The sequence below is a fragment of the Octodon degus genome, unplaced genomic scaffold (assembly GCF_000260255.1).
Source record: "Octodon degus isolate 3935 unplaced genomic scaffold, OctDeg1.0 scaffold00004, whole genome shotgun sequence".
Taxonomy (NCBI): Eukaryota; Metazoa; Chordata; class Mammalia; order Rodentia; family Octodontidae; genus Octodon; species Octodon degus.
This window is the reverse complement of record NW_004524580.1, coordinates 32,051,671-32,061,710: the sequence shown is the minus strand read 5'-3', so window position 1 is coordinate 32,061,710 and position 10,040 is coordinate 32,051,671. Positions and strand designations below refer to the sequence as shown.

Genomic DNA, 10,040 nt, shown 5'->3' with positions numbered 1-10,040 from the left:
GGAAGAATGTATGCAATGTGTTATTTTTTTTGTGTGTGTTAATTATTGAAACTGTCCTACCAATTTGATTTGAAACTGTCTCATTGCTATTTATCAATAAAATTATGGGAAAAAAAGAAAATACTATTTTTAAAAATCTAAAATAAAATGTAAACAGCATTCCAAGGGACCCAGAATTGCAGAAGCCACTTGAAAAGAACAGAGACTGTATTTCCTAAGTTCAAGACTTACTGTAAAGCAGTGCTGATCAAAAGGGCAGGGAACTTGCATATGAACAGTCACACAGATCAGTGAAACAGAACTGAGCCTACAGAGGTCCTTCTGTCCATTTTCTGACGAAGATATTAAGCAAAATGGGGAAAGAATTGTGTTTTCAACAAAGCCCTGCACCTGACCTTCTTGGGAGAACTCTGGCAGGATTTCAACAGGGTGCCGGGCTGAAGCGTGGGGTCCCAGCAGCAACCCTCAGGACCCGTATGCACAAGCACTTGCGTGTTTCCTCCAGGTCTGGACAATGTAAAGGACAGGGACACCAAGAAGAACTTGCTCTCCTAGCACTCTCATGGCAGCTGACCCTGCAGGGCCGGTTTCTCCCTCCCTCTTCACTCTTACTTTCTCTAATAAATTTGGCCTTTTGCTCCTTTTGTCCAACTCTTTGTTCCAGATGAGAAGACTCTGGATCCTAATTCCAGGGGCAGGCAGCTACCCAGAGCCCAGTACCCTTGAGCTGGTGAGCCACTTCCGGAAGGAGCTACCCACTAACAATGCTCCTCACAGTCCTGGAAAGACAGACCTTTCCAGATGGAGAACAGATCCTAGGTGCCCAGGCTGGGGTGAGGTGGGCTGGGGAGCGCATGGGGCAGCATGAGGGGCACTTGGGGGCATGACGGAGCTCTGCGTGACTCGACTGTGCGCATGTGGTACAAGTTAGAAAACCGACATTCAAAAAGTCAATTTTAGTTGTGTGCTAAGATAAAAAATAAGGCTTTGAAAAAAATCCCAGTAGATATACTCATTTACTAAGCAGTGGGTACAAAATTTTAAAAATAAGACCACCACTGGGCTCTCACCCTCGGATGAGGGGTGTGAACTAGGGACTGCTCCCCTTCGGGAGCCGGTTCCAGATGTGCACCAGTGCGCAGGCACACTCTGTGTGCAGACCTCCGTCAGCCACAGCCCACCCTGTCCTGGGCTTAGCATGCTGCTCAGACGAGTCCTTCCCTGTTACCGTGAGCTATTAACCTGCCCACATAAAATGAAGTAAATGAGTTTAGAAACCTTAGTAGCTACTCAGGCATGCATTCCAGCAGCCAAGGCCAGAATAAAGACATGTCTTAGACAATACCCACAATACTATCTTGTATGTGGTGGAATCCTTTAAAATCCTAGGAATTTTTATTTGGAATCATTATATTTCTTATGTCTAGAGACTTGTGCTTAATTTTCTGTGAGTCAGAGCTGGAGCGTTTTAGAGCTTTGTTCACTTTACTTTGGCTTTTTCCTTCTCATGTTCTCATTAGTACATGCTTACAGGACACAGAAGCGTACGCTCACCTTAGGGAGCAGGGGCTCGCACTCAGCTTTATTCCCTCCCACCTCTCCCCTCCCCTACCTCTGTTGCTAAGTCCCCTCCTCATTTGTAAAAGCTCTTTGTTTCCTGTTGTCCTTTGTTTATACATTTTTAAAATTTTTAATTTAAAAAAAAAATTCCACTGTTTCTCTTACAAGAGAAGTTGCATGGCACTTACAGCGGGGTACCTGACGTCACTGAACGCTGCGGTCTCAAGGCGCACCCACCTCCCTACAGATGACTGTCGGCCCTTCTTGATGGCAGCCTAGTGCTCCGCTGCGTGTGAGAACCACGCGCTCTTCACCCACTCGGCTGGACACACAGGCTACTGCCAGCATTTAGCTAGGAGAATTGTTCTGCTATTCACAACCCATTCCCTTTACTTTGCAAATGAGGAAACTGAAGCTCAGAGGTGCTTCAGCTCTGTAGCTATTTGATGATATAAGAGGAACTAGGATTCTGTTTTGTAACTCCTCTCTCCCTCCTGCTCAAGTCACTTGTTGTTACGGTTGGTGTCTAGTTGTCCCCCCAGAGCCTCCCGCAGTCACTGGGGCAGACCTCTCGAGGTTGTGATTAGGTCGCCACAGCAGGCTGGGTTAGGGTGTGAGCGCGCCAGCCTGGGGCAGAGCAAGGAGGCGAGAGGCCTGCTCTCTGCTGCCTCTGCGCCTTCCTTCTTGCTCTTGCAGTTTTCCAGTGCCATGAACCGCTGCCCTCTGCCAAGTGCCACCCTGCCTTGGAGCCAGCCCCGTGTGGCCTCAGTCCTCTACAAACCACGAGTGAAATAAGCCTTTTCTTTCCTTAATTCTAGGTGTCGGATACTTTGTACCAGCAATGAGAGAGAAGTAACCGAGACGCTACTGGAGCCTTATCTCGCTAATCAGTAGCCCCCGCTCTCTGCGAGGAGGGCCCTCGGCCAGAGCCATCTGAGAAGCAGAGGTGTCTTATGTGTGGCTCTTTGGGTTCAAAGCCGTTCCGTAGGAAAGGTCAGTGTGCCCGTGGCACCTGCACGCACACACACACACAGGGCCGAGGCTGCATTTTCCGCAGTCTCCAGCTTTCCTGCCTCCTTTAGTTTGCGGTCCAAACCTGTCCTAAGTGTGCTCCTTTCTCCACCATCCCCAGGTGCTCGCGAGCCTCCAGAAAAGTTGATTTTCCATTCACCTGCGTGCTCCTTGGGAAAATCTTTACTTTCAGACTTTTGGGGCCAGGAGGAGTCCGGGCTGTCCCCGGACTGGCCGCGTCCACCCCATAGGGTGGCCGGGCAGGCACAGCCGCTTCCTGGAGGAGAATCCGCTCCACCACCGCCAGCGAATGCTCTTCTTTCTCTTGGCCTCCAGCCTTGTTGGCCTCGTTTTCCTCACTCTCTGGACACAGGCTGAGGCACCTAATTCCCTTAAGGTGCTCAGCACCTGCCTGAATCACAGCAAGTGTTTGTTCAGCAAATACACAACTCTTCATGAATGGCCTCAGAAGCCCCGCATTCCTCGAGAGCCCAGAGACAGGAGAAGCCACAGCTGGCCACTAGGGACAAAATTCCTTCTGCTTGGGAAATCATAACCCTGTCATTTGGAAAGGGTCTTTATGGGCCAGGATGGTTTGCCGGGCAGAGGGTTGAACAAAATGGTATTCTAAAGTGGGCATGGATGTACAGGTCCATAACCCCAGCACTCTAGGAGGTTGAGGCAGGAGGGCTGCAGGTTTAAACCCAGCCTGGGCAACTAAGCTGACTTACAAAGACTCTCAAAATTAAAAAAATATATATATATAAAAGGCTTGGGGGTGCTGGAGGCATAGCTCAGTGCAAAGGACCTGGGTTCAATCCCTACTACTAAAATAAAAATAAAACGTTTATTCTAAGCAGAAAAGATCAAATTTTAAAAATGAATGAAGGATGGGGGGTGCGCAAGGGCAACAAGGGCCCGCTCTGGGGACAGCCACGCCTGCCAGCGGTCCTTTGCTCTCGGAGGAAAGTTCATGGCCTTACAGCTAATAATCAGTGAGTGATTATTAATCGTGCTGATACAGAACAAAAGGCCTCACACACAGTTCCCTGCACCTCTGCCTGCCCACACGAGCACCTTTCACCTGTTTCTGCATTTTCAGGAACATTCATATCGAGCCAGCTACTGTACCCTAACTCCAGCTGCCAAATCGCCTCTCGGAGGCTTAAGCGTGCTTACTACTCGCTTCCTGGTGTGGCTGAAGGCCAGGCCCCAGGGCGCCTGTCTTTCCTCCACCTCACCCAGTGGACAGCCCCTTTTGCACGACCAGCCCACCCGGGTCCTGAGGGCTGCATGGTCCTTCTAGCACCTCAGTCAACAGCCAGAGACCCCACAGCACCCAGGGAAGAGCTGGTCCGCACGCCCTGCTCTCCCAACAAACGCACTCCAGGGCTGCACTGTGGACACGCTTGATGGGCTCCAGGAGCTGCTTGCTGAATTCTAGTTCCTGGTACTCTTCCTGGTTCTCACTGTGTACACAGGAGAATGAGACCTGCTGCTTCCTGCAGTAGCTAAGATTACTGCTGTAAACCTGAAACCTGATCAAGAGTTCAGCGCCTGCTGCTAAGCTCTGAAAGAACCTCTCGGGGAAACAGCCGCCATGGACAGCTCTCAGCGGCTGAAGCCTGCAAGCTGCTGAGTGCACTCAGAGAGCGCTGGAGTTTTAGCTGCACATTTACGATTCAGCGGCTTGAAATTCCACCAAGTGAGGGGTGGTGAGTCCAAGGTCATCACAGTGCAGTATTCGCTGTCTTAGGAGGAATATCCAAAACTTGGGGGAAAAGCTCCTTAAAAGTCCCTGCAGTGCCACATGGAGGCATGTCCAGCCAGCGCACCTGAAGGTCACATAGTTCTCCAAGAGCGTCCTGTGCTCAAATTGCTTTCCCGGCTTTATCAGCCAAGGCATGAAGTTTTCGGTCAGACAGTAGGTTTCTGTCCAGGTGTCCCAAAGGTCATGGCTTAATGGCCCTCGGGACATTAACCCACCTAGAAACTACTAGCAAATCCAATTCAGCGGGTCTGTGATTATATAACTCTCCGATCCCTGGCTTGTCCTTTAAACCAGCTTTACCACCTTACTGCCTCCTTCCTTGTACTGGTGAGTTTCGTACAGGAATAAAGTTTCACACGTTCACTCTAACTTGTTGAAGACCTAGTTTGACAGCTGTCACTACTTTGTTCATTCGGTCATTTCTCTGCACAGCGTCACTAAGAAAAACTGCTTCCTCCTCTGGTCTCCCCTCTACATTCAAAATGCACATTTCTTTTCTTCTGTCTTCTCTTACGTGCCAGTTTCACGTTCTTCTACACATTCACGGGCCATGTTTACCCACAATGACTTCTTGTCTGACCTTCCATGTTTGCTGTGCATTACCGCTGTTGTGTTCAAACTAGAAGTCACAAAAACTTCTTTCTCTTGAAAAATCAGAAGGGGGTTGGTAACTCTATCCTCAGGTAGGATGACAAGAGCTACTCCTCCGTTCAGCCTGGACTCCACCACTGCCAGCTGTCCACCACCTGCCTGTCCCTGTCCTGTGGAATTTAAGCTTCAAGCCCTTGCCTGCAGTCTCTGAGTTCTCGCAAGTCACCTCTCGGAAGGCCTCTGCCCGCCACCCACCCACCTGCATTTTTCTCCTAACAGGCACTGACACCTCAAGGGTGTCGTGTGTATGGATGAGGTATGCACACACACTCAATTTGGGGAAAAAACTTTTACACACTGATCAAAATGGTGGCACACTTATGAGGCATGCGAACACCCCAGTGAAAGCTGACACCGCTGTGCTATCACATAAACTGACGGGTAACAAATGGTCTGCTCTTAGCATCGCGGAGGGATAGTACTTTTCTACCAGCACAGGAAGCTGAGCTCCGAGCAAGGGACGCTCATTAAATATTCCCTGCTGTTCTATGAGAGCACAGAGAAGGCATGCAGATTACTAATTTCATCTTTCAAGTGTTTACCCTGGCTGCAAATCTAAACACACCTAAAGGACTCAGTCACCCAAGAGCTTTACACAGCCACCCAGCACTGGCACAAAGAGGTAAGCAAGTGTGAAAATCCAAATAGCAGGCATAATTGTCCTGCAGATTACCTTGCTTAAAAGTAAGAGGATCAGAAACAGGGAACAACTGCAAGGTGACCAAGAGACGGGGTAGGGCAGGGGAGGGATGAGGAAGCAAAAAGCACTCCCATGGGTTCTGGGCCTGGGCCAACTCCCCACAACAGTGTAATCATGATCTACTGCAAATATGTGCAAATAAAACAGTTACCTGGCTTAAGTGGGCAAAAGCAAGTTTCCTCTATAATTACTCAGCAAAAAAGCAACGCAAACTTGTTTGCCCGTTCCTAGCATGAAGCCAAACTGCAATTTCCTCTTCCTGCTTCTGACCCCCTTTGTCTGACTGCAGGGCTGAGCACAGAGCCCCTGCCCAGTACAGTGCGGAGGTGGGCAGATCGACCCCTGCGCTCACAGATCCCCACTCAAGCACCTGAGAGGCCAAAGCACACGTCTGGTCCAGCCGCCCAGAACCTGAGGCAGCAGGTCTGAGGTACAGACCAGGAAACTGGGTTTTCCCACGTGCAGACATTGCCTCCTCCGTGCCAAGAGCCTGGCCGGTGTGGGTGCTAGAGGGTGCCTCACTCCTTCAATAATGGCCCGTGCCAGTGTGGACAAATGTAAGGCAGAGTGCCATGCACGGAGACACCGCAATGAGTAACACGCGTTCCTGAGCCTGGACCCGTGTCCACGAGCCAATTAACACAGCATGGAATGCGCATGCACAAGTATGCATCGGTGCCAACTCCCTCCGCAGTCCCACAGGCTTTGTGACGGCTCAGCATGACGCTGCATTTTCTCCAGACTTAGCTCGAGGGCTGGCTCCTTCCTGCCCTTCTACCTCCGAGTCTCCAGGGCCAGCTGAATGAGATGCTGGGCTGCAGAGAGCCACATTCCCTGGCCTTCTGCAACGGGGCCATGCTGTGAGGAGCACGCGTTAGATGCTAGCTGCTCACTTAGGAAATGAGTCTCTTACTGGTATAAGACCGGGCCACAGGCTTGCCAGAATCTGCTTCCTGGCTTTTGCAAAAACATGCCAAGCCCTTCCTCTTGGGGTACCAGGCACTATGCTTCACTGATCACCCTCTAGCCCTGTGATGACAGAGATTTGGTAACTCCTTCTGGCTGTGGTCTTTTTTGAGACAGTTTCACTGTGTAGTTCGGGCTGGCTTCAAACTCAAGTCATTCTCCTGCCTCAGCCCCTGAAGTGCTGGAATCACAGGTGTGCATCATTGTACCTGGCTGTTGTCTGTGTTTCACATACCCCATCTGGTTCCTGTATGTTTGATTTTAGAATGGACTTGTTAGGGCTTAACCCATCCTCTAGCTCAGCCACTTCGTTGGCAATTTACTTAAACTTTTAAGAAAGGGAAAACAAATCCAGAAAACTTGCAAAAAAAAAGTTTCTTAAAATTTAAATTGTCCAGCCAGGGACATAGCTCAGCAGCACAAGCACCTGCCTGGCAAACTCAGAGTTTGATCCCTGGTCTGGGATGGGGGTGGGGGAGTTAAGGGGTAAAAGGTTACATGGCCAGGCACCTCAGTAAGTCTGTAATGCAGATCACTGCTGGTAACCTGGAAGATAGTTCTAGAATGTTCCTAGATGACACAGAAAAGAGCAAGCCTAACATCAACAAGAGTAGATATGTGTGTACGGAAAAATGTCTAGGACAAAGCATGCTTTCGGAGTATTTTTAAATGAGCCTAAATTTAAATTTCAAAAAGTAAAAGAGAGCTGGGCATATTGGTGTTCACCAGTAGTCCCAGCACTCCAGAGGCTGAAGTAGGAGGATCATTCTTAGCTTGGGCTATAGACTAACACTCTTGTCTCATTTTTTTTGAAAAGGTAAAAACAAAAGAGGGTGAAACTCTTCTAGGCTATTAAAAAGCAGCATAAGTGAGCCGGGGAGATAGCTCAGCAAGGTCCTGAGTTCAATCTCTCGTACTGAAAAAAAAAAAAGAAAGAAAAAAAAATTAGAGTAGTGGTTTCTTTGGAATAGGAACAAGGGATAGGGAATGGTTAGGGGACTGGCAATGTTTTTGCTCCAGCCAGCTGCAGTTGTCCACTTTGGGAAAAGGTATCAAGTTATATTATGATAGGTGCACTTTATGCTTAGTATACTTAATAAAAATAGTATACTTAATAAAAAGTTGCAGTTTTTCGAGACAAGGTCTCCCTACGTAGTGAAGGCTATCTTTGAGCTCACTGTAGCCCAGGCTGGGCTTGAGCTTCAGGCAATCCTCCTGCCTCAGCCTCCCAAGTAGTGGGATTACAGGCATGCACCACCACACCCATTTTCAAAGCAAGTGTACTGAACAGATAAACATTGGAATGTTTAGATTTAAGAGGAAATCCTGTCATACACTACAACACAGATAGCACTTGTAGACCTTAGGATCAGTGAAAGCAGCAGTCACAAAATGGCAAATCCTAAGTAATCCCTCTATCCAAGCAATCTAAAGTGGGAAAATGCGTAGGACAGAAAATAGGATGGTCACCAGAAGCTGAGGCCAGGAGGCAACAGAGAAACTCTACAGACAAGGAGTTTGAGATTTGCACAGCAGACTTCAGAGATCTGTTTCACAACGATGTGGGGCCACTGAAAACTGCTGAACCCTAACAATGGCTGTGTAAATTTTATTATGTGATTTTCACAATAAGTCAATGTAGCTAAAACAAAAAATGGTAAATAAACATTAGTACATGGGTTTAAGGAGAATCCAGAAAATGGGGAAAAAAACCAGCGGGGGCCACACCTACTATGGCCCTGATGGGCCCACCGACCGAGCTGACCTTGCCTCTGACCTCTATCCTTCCCATCCTCCCTACCCCAGGTCCAGGAGATTCACCTCTCCACCCCCAGGATGGTCTCCCCAGCGGCTCTCCCAGCAAGAATGTGGGGTCCCCATTCAGACAGTTCGGCCAAACTCCACCAAATGTCACCTCAAGCCAGGGGCTGACTTCCGGTCCTCTCAGTCCTTCAGCATAGGAGGCCTTGGAGTCGCACCCTAAGTCTCTGAAAGCCACAGATGTGTTTAACAATGGCAGCAATTGGGTAAGGCACTTTGGGTATTGTGGGTTTTCGTGTTTTGTGACAGGCTAATACTATATAGCCCGTGCTGGCCTCAAACTGGAACTTGAAATGATCCTCCTGCCTCCTAAGTGCTGGGATTACAGGCAGGCGTCCAGCGAAGCACTTTCCTCGAGTTTCACTTTTCCAACCTACAAGAGTCGTGAAGGAGGCTGCACACCAACGATGGTACCCCGCGCTTTGACGTCAAATTGTCCCGGCTTATACCCCAGCTCTAGGACTGCCTGCCTGTTTGATTTCGGGCAAGTTTCCTCGCCCATGTGTGCCTCAGTTTCTTCCTCTGTGAAACAGGGATATCACGGTGGCGCCATCTCAGAGTACGGCTGAAGATCGACCCAGGCTGGCCCGGGCGAGGAGCGCGGAAACGGCCCCCCCGCGTTGCCTAGGCCCTGGGCGGAGGGCGCCCCCGCTAGGCCGGAGAGGACTCGAGCAGCCCTCGGGGCTGGGGTCGGGGACGGCAGGCTCGGGGTGCGCGCGACACCCAGCCGGACGGGGTCCCCGGCCCGCGAGCGTCTGCCGGCCCTCCGGGAGCCTCCGCGTCCACTCCTACCTCCCTCCCCTCGCCGCCTCCGCGACTCCGGGGTCCCTGGCGGACACCCGCTGTGGGCGTTCCCGCCGGACGCGGTCGGTCCCACGACGTCCACCAGGGCTCCTAAGCTGAGGAAGTGGGCACTTTCGCTGCCTGCAGTCGTAACTGACCAGAAGCGGTGACCCGTTCGGCCGAGGACCACCCGACTTCCCGACACTGCACAGCGCATGCGCGCACGAGGGCTTCTGGGAGCTCGGGGCAGACGGCGGCGGAGCAGAACGGAGCCCGCGCGCCCCCACCCGGCGGGCGAGAATGACCGCGGTGGGCGGGGCGGGCGGTGGGCGGGGCGGGCGGTGGGCGGGGCGGGCGGTGTTGACCCCGGGCCTCTCTCTACTGATGGATTTTTTAAATTTTAAATATTAAATAAAATAGGGCCGGGGAGATAGCTCAGTAGAATAAGCGCTTGCAAGGCCTGAGTTCAATCCCCGGTTCGGCCAAAAGAGAAAAATTAAATAAAATAGTCCCAAACCTGGAGTAATGGCACGCGCCTGTCATCCCAGTACTGCCACAGCCTGAGGACCGCAAGTTTGAAATCAGCCTGGTTAATGTAGCCACTTAGCGGTACCCTGAAATACAAACCATTTAAAAAGGCCCGGGGAGAGCTCAGCCTGTCGGGCTGGGGCCAATCCTTCTTACAGGAAAGAAGTCACCCAAAACATGCGCTGTGGCGTGTTTGCCAATTCCGGCTTTTCTTCCTGTGTGCAGCGCTTTCCCTCTCTCCCCACTACG

At 50.6% G+C, this 10,040-nt stretch overlaps 1 protein-coding gene across 1 annotated transcript in view; it reads right to left on the bottom strand.

The window, feature by feature from the left end:
* Txnrd1 (thioredoxin reductase 1) overlaps window positions 1–9,482 on the bottom strand; it is a 93,691-nt gene extending 84,209 nt beyond the window's left edge. Inside the window, exon 1 of the mRNA XM_023717007.1 lies at window positions 9,273–9,482. The gene's annotated coding sequence lies outside the window, so the exon portion shown is untranslated. The remainder of the gene's footprint in view (window positions 1–9,272) is intronic.
* Between the last annotated feature and the right edge of the window lie 558 nt (window positions 9,483–10,040).